The following is a 17,128-nucleotide window of genomic DNA, read 5'->3' as shown; positions in this document are numbered from 1 at the left end:
TGTTTAAGAGTAGAAGCAATTTTCACCCGTCATACCTTGACGGGCGACTTTCTAGTAGTTAAATAATAATACTAAGTGATGTTGTTTAAATAAGAGAAATATTTAATGTTCTGCTTTTTAAAAATGGCGTTTTCGCAGGTTGAAATTTTAACTTTTTTTTTTCAACTTTTTTTTTCAAAACTTTTTAACCATTCATCAATCATTTTTGAACATAGATTGTAACCTTTGTGCTTGAAAATCAAATGAATGAGTTACCAATGTTTTAATGTTCAAAAATTTCAAATTGCTGCAGACACTTGTTTCGTGGTTACAAGGAACCCCTTTTTCAATGCAAAGAAATGTGAGCTTTTGGATGAAAAGTCATCCGAGGAAAGTGAAAAGTCTTTCAGATCAGACTGTTTTTTTCTTATGTCAATCAAAAAGCGAATTTTATCAAGTTGGCTATATTTTTGTTTCAATTGAGTGTAAACTGAGCAATTTGTTGTTTTCTCTTGTTTATTGGGAGGTTTGAAACGTCACCAAACACTCGCAGTGTTGAAAGGAATTTTGAATCCAAATAATTTCGTTCAGGTGAAGAACATAATTTATCTGAGAAAAACTAAGTTAGCAAAAAATTAAATGGTTATTAAATGAAAAGGATCTGCTGCCCTTTAATTTTTTAAGTTGACGGCTAGTAAGCTAAAGGGGTCTGTTGGCCATTGGCTACCAACTGGAAATTTAAATTTTCACATCTGATTTCTTCTTTCTCCAAAAATTAAAAAAAAGCATAAAAATATATTTGAAAATAAGTTTTTATTAATTCGTAACTCCAGAGCTCGAATGCACTACCTTGCGGTGATTAACAATCCTACCGAAAAAGGTAAAACATTCCATTCTACGTGTTTTCTTTCTGGTAAATTACAGGCTTCAGACAGTTTGTGATGTAATGTAATTTCAGAGGAACAGAAAAGAAAGTTTTCCACAAACACGATTAAAAATTACTGATGTTCACTAATCTTCAAAGCAAGTTATAAGTTCTGGCATTTGTTTTACCTTTTCCATCCTCCATTATTAGACTGTGGTTGAAGCCCCCCTATAATTTATTGGAATTGCGAATTATATTTTAAAGGTTTTCTTTCTCTGATTTTCAAATAGCGTAAATTTTATCCTTAATGGCTTCCGGTTTTGAATCATTTTTTCTCCACTGAAAATAAAAATGCCAATTTTGCAGTCCTTTTTAAGTGCTGTTGATTGTCAGCAATCAACATCATTAAAAAGGTTTGTGTTAATTTCTATGAATCAGTGCTTTCCCCCTCAATCATCTTCGTTTCGCGACTGCAGAAACAATTATATAAAGAGAACAACTAAGATGAACAAAATTTATTTCAGTACACTAGCAAAAAAAGAAATTTCTCAATCTCGAAGTTTACAATACCTCATGAAAAATTTTCGACTTATATCAACTAAAATGTTTCTTCTTCATTGAAATATGCAAAAGGGTTTTTTTTTAGTTTAAGAGCAAAATAGAAGTTTTCTATATTTGTCCCAAACATAATACCGTCTTAAATAAAACTAAATATTGCTCTCGCTTCTACGAGCGTTAAAATGCATTTCCTTTATTGCTTTCCTTGGAAGTTTTAATCAAATCTCCCTAGTAGGTTATTTTGAGAACTATTCAAATTATTATTATTCCTTTTGTAACAGTTAACTAAAAAACGGTGAAATTCTGTTACAACGAATACCAATACAACGAAATATCCGTTTCAACGAAGTAAATTTTCAGTTCCATTTTAATTTCCATTACCTCGCTGGAATTCAGTTACAACGAAATTCTAGTTGCAAAACGAACAAAATTTTCGGTCTCTTGAAGCTCGTTGTATCGGGATTTCACTGTATTTAATTTCAGCAGTAGGCTTACATATAAGAGGCTACTTATAAGAGGGGAGACTCCACGCCCCCCCCCCCCAATTCGTCAATCCTAAGTTTCTCTAGCCTGACTCTAGGTGTCGCTACCGTTTATACTTTTAATTGGTTGCAATCAAGATTACTATTTATTTGTTACAGCTTCATGAGTCAAGTCCTCTGCATTGCCGTTTGGAAACGCTTTTGAAAATAAGTTTATCGTAACAGTATTTGAAGTCATCTTTTTCATTAGTTAGACTGCGCTTATTTGTGTGCATTTGTCATATTTGTTTAGGATAAGCTTTAAACTAAGTAACGTGTGCGTTTTGCCAGATTTTGTTCACGTCGAGTAGAAAGCCGCTATTTTGGCAGATAGAATGCTCCTATTTTCATCCCCAGCGAAGATTCATGTAAAAGACTCTGGTGTAGAGTATTTTATGCTCTACAAACGTTTTTATGAAGACAAATATGGAGAAATATTACTAAGTTGCTCTCAATGCAAATATACTCCGGGGCGAAGGATTAAAAGAAAACGAGCTGATATGTGCATCACATGACTTCCTTTTACTCCAATTGAATGTCATTTCCCCCTTACTGGCAATTTTAATGTGATTAAATAGTTTACTCTCTAAATATCACCAACAGTAGCAAAAAAAAAAAAAAAACAGATTTTTGAAAAAAACCGCCAAATTTGTCGCGACAAAACTTGGTGACCTAAAGACTGGCGATGTATCGCCAAGTGTCCGCCAAATTATATCACCACTTGAGTTTACATCGAAATTAACAATGATTTCCCTCCAAAAAGTTGCAAAAGACCCCTTTAGAAACATCCGAATGCAACCAAAAGGGGAGGTGCACAACTAGACCCCACTAGGAGTCTACGTATCAAATTTCAACTATCTAGGACTTAGCGTTCTTGAGTTATGCCACATACATACGCACATACAGACGTCACGAGAAAACTTCGTTGTAATTAACTTGGGAATCGTCATTATGGTGAAATTCTTTTTCGCGAATACAATACTTCCTTTTTTGTAAAAGGAAGTAAAAAGAAAGAAAAACATCTTTGACGCTTCTTTGGAGGGCTGAAAAATCAATCTTACGTATGCTAATTAAATTATTTGTACTAAAAGTGCAGAATTTAAAACGTTTTTCTTTACTCCAACGCTTAATACGCATTTATTATTATTTCCTGGTTTTTAGAAGATTATTTACTTTTTTAGTAGGTGTATCGATAGGGGGACGAAAATAAGATACCAATTTTCAATGCTGGTAAAAATGCATTTTATTTTTAAAAAAATACTTTTTTTAAGGAAAACAAATTATGCTTCATGTATTTAAGCTTAAATACCATCTGTAGGGTAAGTTGGTGGTGCTGTATACATTTTGTTTTGATTAATTAATTGTAGCATATGGTACTCAGAAATCAAAAACCTTAAGTTGGGCGAAATATGGTTACTTTACCCTAATCTTGTGTTTTGACTAAGAAAAATGCAACAATACTGTAAGTCAATAACAAAAAAAAACGAGCTGATGTGTGCATCACATGACTTCCTTTTACACCAATTTAATGCTATTTCCCTATTATTGCAATTTTAATGGGATTCTCTCTCTAACTCTTTAAATATCACTAGCAATGGCCACATTGAAAGCAGATTTAAAAAAAAAAAAAAATCGCCAAATTTTTCGCCAAGTTGGCGACAAAACTTGGCAACCAATAGACTGGCGATATATCGCCAAGTGACCGCCAAATTATAACACCACTTGAGTTTGCATCGAAATTAACAATGATTTCCCCCCAAAAAGGTGCAAAAGACCCCTTTAGAAACACCCGAATGCAACCAAAATAGGAGGTGCACAACTAGACCCCACTACAAGTCTATGTACCAAATTTCAACTTCCTAGGACATACCATTTTTGAGTTATGCGAGATACATACGCACATACGCACATACGCACATACACACATACGCACATACATACAGACGTCACGAGAAAAGTCGTTGTAATTACCTCGGTGATGGTCAAAATGGATATTTCGCGTGTCTATACATTCTTAGGCACTTTTCCGCATGTGGTCGAATCGAAAAAAAAACTCAACATTCATTTGGGGGTGAACAAAATGGAAATTAAGGGCGATTTTTGAGTGAAAATTTTTTCGCGAATACAATACTTCCTTTTTTGTAAAAGGAAGTAACAAAAAAAATCCTTCTCTTATATATAGTACTTGAGTGACCAAGCCCCTCATTCGGCTATATGAAAAAAAAATTTCTTGTGGAATCGTGTTTTTCCGAAGTTTCTAAGACTTCTTCTTATTTAGATAAACTTGAAAAGCAAGACGAAAACTAAACATAGATTTTCATCCCAATCCTCATAACCTTTTCCGAGAGACGCAAGACACATAAATATCTAATCTGCACTATCGTCTTAGAAGTCAGACGTCCACTGCTGAACATAGTTCTCCCTTATAGAATACACTCAGGGCTGCTTTGAGCTGTTTGCATATAAATATTTATTTACTTAAACGAATAATTTAAAGTTAAATATTTTACTTAGTGACTTGAATAGGTCGAGCTTACTAATGAATCTACCTATTCTGAACATTCGATAGGGGATGAGATAGATACCTATTTTGGCAATATTTTACTTTACATATATTGTAAGTCAAGTCTGTCTTTTTTGAGCAATCACATTGCTTATTGTTCTCACTTGACTGTTTTGTTGTCCTATGATTTTATTTTTCCCCCGCCTCCCTCTGCAGCACCACTGTCGACCGGCACCTCTCGATGCTGCTCCTGTAACGAAAACCGTCTCTTGATTGCATCCATATCCTACACGTACGCACGCACGCATACATACACACACCTACACACACACTCATGCCTGCACACAGACACAAACACACACGCATATACACACAAACTCATGCATGTACACAGACACACACACACACACGCATACATACACACACCTACACAGACATACCCACACACTCATGCCTACATACAGAATGCCTGCACACAGACACAAACACACACACATACATACACATACCTGTACACACACATTCATACCTGGACACAAACACACGAGCCTACATACACACACACACACACTCGTGATTGCGAAAAACATAATTAGAATTCAAAAAGTCAAAATTCAAATTAATTTATCTTTTTTTGATTGTTTGTTTGATTTATGAAAATTACAATCAGATTGGGGCTTAATTTACGAAAATATTTATAAAACGAGTGCGAGGTAGTATCTTCAAGTGACGACAGTGGCACCCCAAAGAGAGGTTACTGTGACCTCCGAAAAATTTCCTTATCCGGAAAATTTTGTCTGACTATTCGGCAAAATTATCATCACTTGATTTATATATTTTGATTTCCTTCAAAGAAGCAATTCTTAGTTCTTTCGTAAGTTTTTGGTCATTTTCTTGAGACCTTTTTTATGCGATCCCTACCACCGCATAAAAATAGGTTTGGATGCATTTGAATATTTTGCAACCCTACGTACAGATGAGCTGCAGTCTTTCAAGTAAGTGAATGCACTAAGTTCAGTCTTTTATCCAAAAATAAGTCTTCTATATTATGACTTTTGCTTCATATAGAGCCTTTTTATGGCGAATTTAATCCTTAATTTTTCTTCTTTTGATTAGAAGCTTGAAATATTATTTTGTCATTACGAAATTAATCAATGGAACTCGTGAAATCCCTTAAAAAAGCAAATAACTTTTGTGCTAAATAAATGAATGACTTACCAACGTTTAAATGCTCATAAATTGCAAATTGCTGCAGACACGTGTTTCGGGGTTACAAGGAACCCCTTTTTCAATATAAAGAAGTGTGAGCTTTTGGATGAAAAGTCATCCGAGGAAAGCCACCACTTCACACTCCTTTGCAATGAAAAAGTGGTTCGTTATAACGCCCAAACACGTGTCTGCAGTAATTTGCAACTTTTTTGCGCTTAAACGTAATCCATTCATTTATTTTTCAAGCACAGAAATATTTAGTCGTTATAACTTTTATGCTCTTTTTTATTGGTACATGCCTTATATTTAACCCTGCTAACATTTAACTCGAATGGATTGCTCCTCGGTAGGTAAAACGCTAAAATCTTTATTTTGCTTTCATGAAACTAAACAACAAAAGTCAATGCAAAACAACAAAAGGCGATGCAAAAAACAGAAACTCAAAAGTTTAGTTTATAATATTTTGACGTCAACTAAAAGAGTTCATGTAACTGGCGAGAAAAGAATAATTTTCACTTTTTTACTTTTTTTTTTCTGTTAGAGGCACTCTGTTAGACCTTGCACTTATGGAAGTTGAGAAGGGCAGTCCCCCCCCCCCGCCCCGTCTGACTGAAAAATAATACATTTACGCAATGTGGAATGATTTCTGTTGTTTTTCATTGTACGCATAGAGTATGCAGACTTTGCCTCTTTCTGTTTCCCCTCTTTGGAAGAATGTGACGAGCTTGTACTCCGTGCTTACATTTAAATCTAACCTTTTTTTCGCTATTTCAATGAAGCCTGAAACTTTGACCACAAATAGATGTCCTGAAAGAGCTCAAGAAATTGGACAGAAAGGGCATTTTTGGCAAAAAAGTTACTTAGAAACGTGCAGTTAAATCCTTTGATTTTTCCCCCCATTTATTTTAGAAACTTAAATTGTCGTTTTCCTAGCACAAAGCCACGCAGAAGAACTTCTACTCTGTCCCTTACCTCCGTTCGACAAACTCATTAATATTTCTGCAAACAAATTAAGAGCCAATGTAACATTACAGGAACAATGTAACAGGACTTGATAAATTCCAATGTGTGCAGAGCCATCGAAAAAGCATAGCAGTGTTTGAGCTTAATTAATTAATTTTTCTCTTGTCTGCTTTTACTCTACGCTTCTGTGCATTAAACGCAGTGCAAATAAATTTAATTGAAACAAATTTGAATATTTGAAGACCATCTGTTGCATTAATTACTAAAGAATAAAATTCCAGAACCTGACACCGTGACAGATATGTTCATATTGCCTATTTATTTTAAGAAGCAAGTTTCTATTGAGGGTTATCGTCTCTTGAATTTTAAGTACCTGAGTGCTTTGGTTTATTATGATTTTGAAATATATATTTTAATTATTTGCAAAGAGTAACTTTATTATTAATTGTATATTGCCATTGAACTACAGTTTAATGATCAAAAGCATGGAATAAAATGTCCTTTATGTACTTCCTTCTACACATTAAAATAGTTGTTTATTTAATAGGTTATAAACACCATTAGTTGGTCATCTAAGAGCTCGATTGTTAACTTTTTGTAGAAATATAAATTTCAGCAATTAGTGCAGCAACAAAAGTATTGTAAAACTAAACTCGATGCTTTCCTTATTATATTATTGTTTCACAAATAGCACCTTCTTAATTTAAAAATTTAAACTATTTTTAAGACTTGCCAATTCTCCAATAGTCGACCATAGAAATTCAGTGCTTGGCCATGTATGAATCCAGTGGTCGGCCATTTCATTTTTATTTATCTCACTAAAACATCGCCCTTCAAGGTATGACGAGTGAAAATTGCTTCTACATTTGAACGAAGTCATTGCTTGTTTGGTGATATTGTGATAGTTGAAATTTTATCTCTAACTACAGTGAATTAACACTTAATTTTAGTAGATAGCGTTCATTGTTGACCACTTTTTCGTTTCTTCATTCTCCTAAAATTACAATCTTACCAGTAAAATAGTTGAGTTACCGGATCCAGTTCAGCCTTGTCAAAATAAAGCATTTTCCTGCATGCCAAACATTACTAAAAAATATCATTCAGTTATCATGCTATGGCGCGAGTTTCATTGTTGATGACATCAGAACGTTGCTCGATCAGTGAATTGACTTTTATATACATGAGAATTTTCACAAGTGAGATAGTATGTTCTACATTTGACCACAGTATGATCTGGAAAATGCAACTAACTAAAATCAAATTAAGTTGTAGGATTATCGCAATTTACGGCATGTTTCAGAAACCACTAAACTAAAAGTCACATGGATCGAGGTTCGATGATTGGGAAGCAATATAATTCACTAAAAACGCCCTCCTTCAGCAAAACTTTTGATTTTATGTTTTTTTCCTTCGCTTAAACAGATTCCCATGCCTTCATTAAAATTTCGTTTATTTTTGAACACTAGTTTCGTCGCTAGATCTCTCGTTTAATAATAGACACCCTGTATAAAAAGAATCATGCAAAAATCATATATAGTTTCTTATAAAAAGTTTCTTTACTAATGTAAGACGTAATCAATACCTTGTATTTTAACTCATTTCCTGATTCGGTAGCGATAAATTTAAACAATAATGGCAGCGATACATTTTTATTTCATCCTTACTTCTTCCCAGTTAACTTCAGATTTCATACTAAGTTCCATACCGCCATCCATCATGACATACATTTGATAAATGTCTCCATCCCACTGATTAATATTTCTATGCGCAAAATGATAATTTTTATGAAAAATGACTTTTTAAACTTTAACCTTAAATCAAGATGGATGGCCTTTTTATCATCTTTATTTTTTAAAAACTTTCCGCCGGTGTTTTGTTATTGCCACTCACCTGAAGCAAAGTTATTTTACTAAATCCGATTTGTCTTCGTGGTAAGAAAGTTTTATTTTTTGACATCGCTTGATTGTGAAATGGCTTTCCCCTCAACTAAATCCGCGAGGAACGACAAGGGTCTTATGACATCAACAAATCTATTTTTTTATTTTTCTCTGCAACGCTCATGTAAAATATTAACACTCTCGTAAATCCATGGTGCTATTTATTTGCCTTTTAAAGCCAAATTCTTTTCCTCTTTTCAATTTAATTGTTAGTTTAAAAAGTTGATGCTGTAGAACTTCTCTTATTCGAACACCCGGAATCCGAATGTTCACGAAACCAAACGCCAGCGAAATTTAGCAGATGTGCTATAAATAAAATTAATTTGTCTCGAAATGAGTGACATTTTTCAATTTTAAAACTAGAATTACCGGAGGGGTCGTTTTGACCCCCAGCACATTTGTTTTGCTAACGGCTCCTCTGTATTTTCGTAAAAAGTTTAATCTTTCCTAGACTTTCCCTAAATCATCGCGCTGTGTAAAAATGTAAAAATTGTATTTTTATACCCGAAATATAGGGACCTAGAAGCGTGAGGAGGTGTCATTTCGACCCCTTTTGAGAAAAAAAGAAACCCAAATGTATTAACTGATACTAAAACAGAGCAGAAACTCAAAAATGAGTGTAAGACAACATCATTGCAAGAATTTGAAGCATTACTAATGTTTTTGTTCATAAAAGGGAGCATTAACCGGTAGTTTCCGAAATACAACTGAAAAAGTGCTTGTTATTTTAGGTTTATTTTAAACTCCTTTTAAATTCTTCATTACACATGATTCTAATTTTCCATATTATTTAAGTAAACTGTATTTAATATTAATATGTTTAGTTTTATCTAATTTTAACAAATATTTCACATTATGCAGGGAAATATGCAGATTTCTTCTCGGAGGGTTAGAATGACCCCCGCCATATTTCTAGGTATACGAAGGGCGTCGTAATTCTAGTGCTAAAACTTTGACTAATTTAGCATGTTGTGTGCAGTAGTTCTGCACAGTACTGTGTGTATTTTATGTTTACTGATGATCTTTTTCTACTTTAGTATTAGTTTAGGTTCTATGTTTGTAATCAATTAAATAAACAAGATTTTGCACTACAAAAAAATGTATATATTTCGAGATATTGCGTTACTTTTCACAGTTAAATACTGTGTAATGACCCATATATTAGATACAGAAGAATGAAAAACTAGAATGAAGTTTTAATTGAACCCCTTTCCCAATTAATTGGAATGCTTTCGTCCAATATATATGATGCATTAAAATACATGATAACTCCGAAAGATTTACCGTTCTCTAGAACATTAAGAGTTATTTTTTTAAACAAAACATGTGCATTTAATGACTTCCTCAGAAAACCACTATGTTCTGCCATTCAATATTCACAAAGTGTCAGTTTTCTAAAGAAGTCGTAATAAATGAAAGACCATTCCTTTTATGTTCCCAGAAAAGCCATATCCGTAAAAACTGGCTAAGAACTACAATATTCATAATGGTTGTAACAGCTTTTAAATAATAAAAGTAATCTGAATAAGTATTAAAAGTATTCTTCAATCCATTCGGGCAAAATGGCTTTCTGCTCCTTATTGGAAAAGCTATGATCTGAAGTTTACTAAAAGCTTTTTAAATATTTACGATACACGTATCAAATGGCGCATTTTTTGAGTTTGGGGTGTAAAGAGTGAACCAACTCGCTTTGAACGTGATTGTAAGAGGATAATTAAAATAATGTCTAATGTGATTTCTGGCTGCTCACTTTAATTTGATTTATTATACATTCTGATATTTTTAACTTTAACAACGATTAGAAAGTCTTTTTTTTTCACTGTCGTTATTAGTCATTATACCATTCGAGTTACAAAAGTAATTCATTTTGCCTTTTTTCAAACTATAATAATTTTTTCTTCGGACTTCAGTTCTATAAAGCAATCTACAAATGAAAGGCAGTGACCTCTGGTTATAACACAAACATTACGCGTAAAGATTCTGATTCGGAATTTTGAAATCAGTAGTCACTGGAGCGAATGCTCGCGAGGGTATCGAGTAGGTACGGAGTCCCCTAGTACCTGAAAATTTTAGAATAAGAAAAATGTTCAAATTCGACTTATTTTCTTTTTCTTTATTTTTTGCTTCAATAATTGTGGTCAATAGGGTGGATCGAAAAAAATGAAATTTCGAATCTTAATTTTTAATACCCACCAAAAGCTGTGCATGTGTAAAAACAATACACATGTAAAATATTATCAAGTTTGAATAATTCCTTGAGGGTCCTACCAAGGCTTGAATTTCTCCAAAAATAGGAAAAAAAGGTCAATTTTCCAAAATTTTTATGAAAATAATAAGGTTCAAAATTTTTGTTCTAATACCATTAAAATGCTTCTTCTTAACATGCTTTTCATGTATCTTCAAAATTATTTACATTCTTTGCAGTATTAGGTTCGCACACAAGTTCGTAAAATTTCGTGAAATTTCCAAAAACTGACTTTTTCTAAGCTTTTTTGCACATTGCAATATTTTTTCTTTTAAAGTCCTTTTTTTTGCAATGACTGTGCAGAATGTAGTTTTAAATGGAAATGAAATTATACTTCATTACATTAACAGCCTAGCACCTACGACAAGGAGCGTAATTGCATCAAACTGCACCACTGGTAAATTGTCGCACCTGTCTAGCAATTTACCTACTGGTCCTGCGAAAATTCACATGGACCAGCAGGACCAGCATGGACCCATGGATTGTTTCACCATCAAGTAATGTGAACAGGTAACGCAAAGGCTGCTCGCTCGCATGCAGTTCGCAGATTAACCATGGGACAGGATGTCCAATTTTATTCTCTAAGGCCGCAATTACACCATTCTTTTTTCTGGTATTCGTGACCGTGCCATCACAGCCAAAAGCTAAAAGATCCTTAAGGCTTAAACAAATTTTGTGTTCAAAAATGACATTGCTGTCGCGACATGTTTTCCCGTTCCAGAAGTTGGTGTCACACGACCCAAATAAAGAGAATTGCAATTTTCAACCATGGATTCCTCGCTTATGGTTCTTCTATGGTATCTGTCCCCAACCATTTCTTTTGTCATAGTTTTGTCTTTTCGACTATCGAAAAATACTTTTCAAACCGTTTCACTTCTAGTTTGCAGGTTTTGAAGAGAAGCACTTACTTCGTCTGTGACACCTGTGACACTTCTGTCGCTGTCTTCGAATTTTATTCCTATCAACGACTTTAGAGCGATAATTATTTGATACAGGACCAAAATCCTGTAATGTTTCTGAAGCAATTGCTGCAGCACATTGCACATCTGCCAGAAATGTCGTACTGGTAGCACACTGTTGATAGCGTTGGCAGAGAAAGCCTTGTTTGTTCCACTTTTGAAGTGACATCAACACCAAAAGATGTTGATGGCTCTGTTGGCGGGAGTATAGCCGTTGCAAATTTTTCTTCTTCTGGAATTGAAACAAAACTGTGCTGTTCCTCATTAGTGTTATTACAGCATCTCGTAACGTAAGTGAAAATCTGAAAAAAATATTGATCCTGTCATTCAACGAAATGCCTATTTTTGCCACCCGGAAAAAATTCTCTTAACTGTGATCACTGATGAAAGAAGTACATCTGAGAACTGCGTTTGCGAAAATTATGAAGGCCAGACAAGTGGCTTCTGTTCATGAAGAAATAAGATAATTCTATAATTCAAAGATTAACTTTAATGCATCAGACTATTATGATGTTATCAACCGGTAAGAATGTGTAATAACTGCCACCCCTCTCCTATTTTTTAGCTGGCCTATCTAATCAAAATATTCAACAATAGATTAAAAACACCAACGCCGATTTTGCGTTCGATTAGTTCCCCTGTCACACGCAGGTCGTGGAACGCTGTGCTAATATGGTGACAGAAGCTTTCTTTGTTTGTGATTAGTCAGTTGGCAAAAGATGGCTCATATGAGCAAAAATCAAACTTCAAAGTATCGTGTCATCGTTTGAATTAAAAAAAAATAATTTCAAAGCGGTTTCATGAATGGATGTGACAAACTGACCATTTTATGTGGCTTTAACTAACTGATACTTTTCAAGTCCCTCATTTTGTGAAATATTGATGTTTATATGTCAGAGCGACTGTATGTGAGTAAATATACATTCTTTGTAACCAATGCACTTCTCTATGTTTTTTTAGTTAATACAACTAAATCATTTTGATGGTTTACTTCTAATGTAAAAAGAATAATACATTTATACTTATACATGTGACTCGGCAGATGGAAAAGGTAGAATGGCACTCGAAATGCAGTCATTTCTTTTTTATTGGATCCTAGGCTGTTAATGTAATCAAGTTTATCTTCACTTCGTTTGAAACTGCATTCTGTACAAGCGTTGTAAAAAAGAAAACTGGACATTAAAAGAAGAAATATTGCAATGTGCAAAAGAGCTTAAAAAAAAGTCAGTTTTTGGTTAATTTCGCGAAACTTAAGGGCTTATGTGCGAACTTAATGGTGCAAAGACTGTAAATAATTGGGAAGATACATGAAAACAGTGTTCAAAGGAAGCATTTTAACCGTGTTATAAAAAAAATTTAAAACACTAGTATTTTCATAAAAATTTTGGAAAATTGACCTTTTTTTCTATTTTTGGAGAAATTCAAGCTTTGGTAGGACCCTCAAAGAGTTGTTCAAACTTGATAATATTTTACATGTTTTTAATACTTACACATGCACAGCTTTTGGCAGGCATTCCAAATTAAGATTCAAACTTTCGTTTTTTGTTCCACCCTAGTGGTCATCACTGTCCTTCTAAAAGAGTGACATGTTCCCATCTCATTTTTAGCACGGTCCCTTAGAATTTTGAACTCAAATATTTCCTTAAAATTTGATCTTAAATGTTTTGAATTTTTTGTGTTAATATTTTTTTTTTTTTTTCATTTAGTGGATCTCTCTAAATATAACTCGTAGGACCTGGGAAACGCAAAAAAAAAAAAAAAAAAGATGTATTTCGTCTTTATTCACTACTAGAGGCCAGTCCCGACCTAGTTCGGGTCAAAAAAAACTATCTATCTTAAATAAATATTATAAAGGTACTATTTAATTTGGAAATTTATCATATATGAGCAATATTTTTTTTCTTTCACATTTATGAGGTTTGACACAAATTCATTTACTACATTTCCAGATCAAGAAAGACCAACATATAATTTCCACTGAACAATACAATCTTCCCGTATGTAACGTTGCACTGCGCATCGTACAGTTGTACGTTTGAGGATGGTAATGGCATAAAAAAATTTCATTTTAAAAGAAAATGTACGGGGACCATGGGGGTGCAAGGAATATGAGTCAACTGATTTGCTGCTGGTGCAATAAGAACAATACTCGAAATCATATTATTCCGTCGTGAATTACGTTCGGGTTGAATTCCATTGAAGAGATTAAAAAATAAAAGTTGCGCAATAAAATTATTAGGATATCGCCTTCAATTTTAGAAGCATGAAGAGAAGTCCAAAGCAGTACCCTATTAGAGAAATTCTCCCAATTGCTCGTTTTTTCTTGTTAAAAGTACGGAATCTTTCTGATATTCAAAAAAGTTTAAATGTGGAATGATCAGTTTTTATACCTCTAATTAAACTCCCTGCAGTTCTGCGAAAAAACTTCACAGAAGCCTGTTGGTTGATTTTTGATAGTGTTGAATTTAATTTTTCCAGTTCCACCGGGTAGGTCGATCAACATTAATTTACGTTCCTGGTTTTCATGTACCAATCATGTTTCGATGGAATTTTTTCGTTGATTCTCTGCGGCGGTGGCAAAAAGAAGTCCCCTGTTGAGTGTCCGCTTCATTCACAAATATTGCCTTTAATTTTTATATCGCTTAACATTGAACGACAATCAAAGTATTTCTGCTGATGCTCGCTCTCCTTGCAATATGTCATCAAAGAGATCTTTTTCAAATGTTTGCCATTAAGCAATAGGGTTTAGAAATTGACATAAAAGTTAAAATAGTTGTAAACAATTATCTGAGTTTAGGAGCGGAGTCAGAAAGTTACATGTATAAACTAAGGTTGTTTTCCAAGATATGTCGCTGTCTAGAAAACCGAGTTTTTTATATGCTGCTTGATAGGTTGGCAGGATCTTTAACTGTTAATCGACTTTGTAAATATGTAGGACCACGAAAATATTTCAAATGAATTGTTATGTGACCGAATTCAGATTAGCTATTAAAATGAATATTGTATATTCGTCTAAAAGGTGAGTCTTTTAAAATGTTGCACTCATTTTCATCGGGAAACTTGCTTTTTTCATGTGCCCCCTTTTTTGTTTGGTAATTTCCTTCTGATGGGCTATTTGTGATTTATATTACTTTATTGTATCGTTTTAAAATGCTTAAATACGGTCATCATAATGAATAGCTCTGCAAATAATTTTTATTTATTTTTTCTTCTTCTATGTCAAATTCTTTCCTATCCACTGTTTTTTGTTCATTGTCTTAGCTTTGAAAGTACGATAATTGTGTGCAATTACTCTTTCAGTTAATAATTTTCTAAACTAAACGTACTTCATTGAATGCATGCAAAATTACAACTTTCAGAAACACGGATTATTATCATCTATCTACACTACTTGAATTAAAAAACTAATTTTCCCGAAGCGAATCGCAGGTATATTTCATTTAATTAAATTTTGAAGCGTAAACATTATGCGACTCTAAACGGTTTTCAATGTCCTAGGTGCGACTAACCCGATCTTCTGCAGCCTCAAATACAGGAAAAAGTTTCGGCGGTTCTCCTGCTGGCATCGTGATATTTTCATCTTTCACATGTGCCCATCCCTCAGCCTTCAGTTTAAAGTAAGGCTACTATATAAGGGGAGCTGACTTATCTGACATTTTGATTCCAAATTCGTCGGACGAAAAAAAAAAAACAGTATTTGTGCAAAAGCCTCATTGCAGAAAACTGCTATCCAAGCTTTAGATGTGTTGCCTGATTGATGTTTGATTATTTTATTCTGTAAATGAAGACGATTCAATTAATACAAATGAAAAACAAATACACTGTTATAACCAGAGGGGCCAGCTGGGTGCAATTTTCTGCCGTAGGGTGCAAAGACGGAGTCACAGGGTGCCATGGATGCTAGGAAATACTGTTCCGATATCTTTTAACACCTCAGTGGATGAAAGAAGGTAATGAAGGGCCATCAGCCCACGCAGTAGCCAATAGCGAATCTTTTCCTCCGCAAAGCTGCCTCGCTCGCACATGCTCTGTGCACTCCGGCATAAGTTCAATTCAGCCACTTTAATGGCGGACAACGATTCTGCAACGTAGTTGTTGGTACATTGAAAAATTTTCACATTGAATAGACAACAAAATTGAATTAAAACTCAACATTTCTGGGACAAACCTTCAAAAGCTTGCGTAAGTACAGGCATTTAATCATGGTATAACATTTAAGGCTTTTCAACAAGCTTTTAGTGTTCTCAGAGTTGTGTTTCAACAAAGTAAACTGACTACTACTTATTGTTTATAGTTAATCGTTTTAATATAGTGATGTATGGCTTTTTCTATCACGTGTAATAATATATGGTGTTCATTGCTTGTCACGTATGCGGTCTCGCGGGTTTTCCCCAAAAATGTTTATTGTTAGCAATACGAAATAATTAATAATTAACCAGGATAGAAATTCAATGATGTAACTAACTGCTATAGCAGATACACTAAATGTCTTTATCTGCTCAATAAAATAACTGCGTAGACGTAGCAGAGAAAAAAAAAGCTTTAAAAAGACATCTTTCTGTGTGTTTCATGCCATGACTCATTACGTGAAAATATTTCGTTGGTGTTATTTCAGAAAACGAATGCAGTGTCTAGACGCGTTTATTTTTTTGTCTCTCTCTAATTTCTGTTTCCAATGCTTTTCATTATGTCGGATGCTAAAAATTTGTTTTGATTTCATGTCAAAACAGTTTCTATTTAACAAAGAAAAAAAAGTGCTTTTTTAGATTACTTATGTTCAAATAGGATATTCAAATGTCGAACCATATAATACACATCAATATGTTACTCTTGATTAAAATATTTTGAACGTTTATGAAACGCCTGCATTTTATGAAACGATTTGATTTTTCAGTGATTGTAATATAACTGAATATTTTTGGCTGTGCCTGTAAATTAGCCATAAATGCCTACACTCTTAATTTTTAGTATCATGCTATAGTAAATGTCAATATCATTTAAAACTACTAAGCAATCCAAGGGTTTTTATGAGAGTTAGAACTCAAATAGAGGAATTGAAGTCATGAGCACTTCTAAATTATGTTGGAAAGTGTGAAATGTGATCAAATGCCTTAAATGACAAGTTTTAATCCAAAATGAATTCAATGTAAAAAAAAGTACCAAGACGTTGTCTATCATAAACCCAAACAATAAATAGAACACAATAATATTCAAAAACGCACACAGTACGGGGAAGGGGGAAAGAGGATCTACTGTAGAAATCAGTGAGGGTGCCATTTTTCTCTTCGAAGTTTCCTTCTTCCCCCCCCCCTGTCTGTCTTTTAAAAGGTGCCCAGTTTTCGCTCTAGTAAGAAGTGCCATTTCGGCTCCGTATTGGGTGTCGTTGGTG

Source organism: Uloborus diversus, chromosome 5 (assembly GCF_026930045.1).
Source record: "Uloborus diversus isolate 005 chromosome 5, Udiv.v.3.1, whole genome shotgun sequence".
NCBI classification, from domain to species: domain Eukaryota; kingdom Metazoa; phylum Arthropoda; class Arachnida; order Araneae; family Uloboridae; genus Uloborus; species Uloborus diversus.
The sequence above is the reverse complement of the archived record's forward strand: the minus strand, read 5'-3'. Positions refer to the sequence as shown.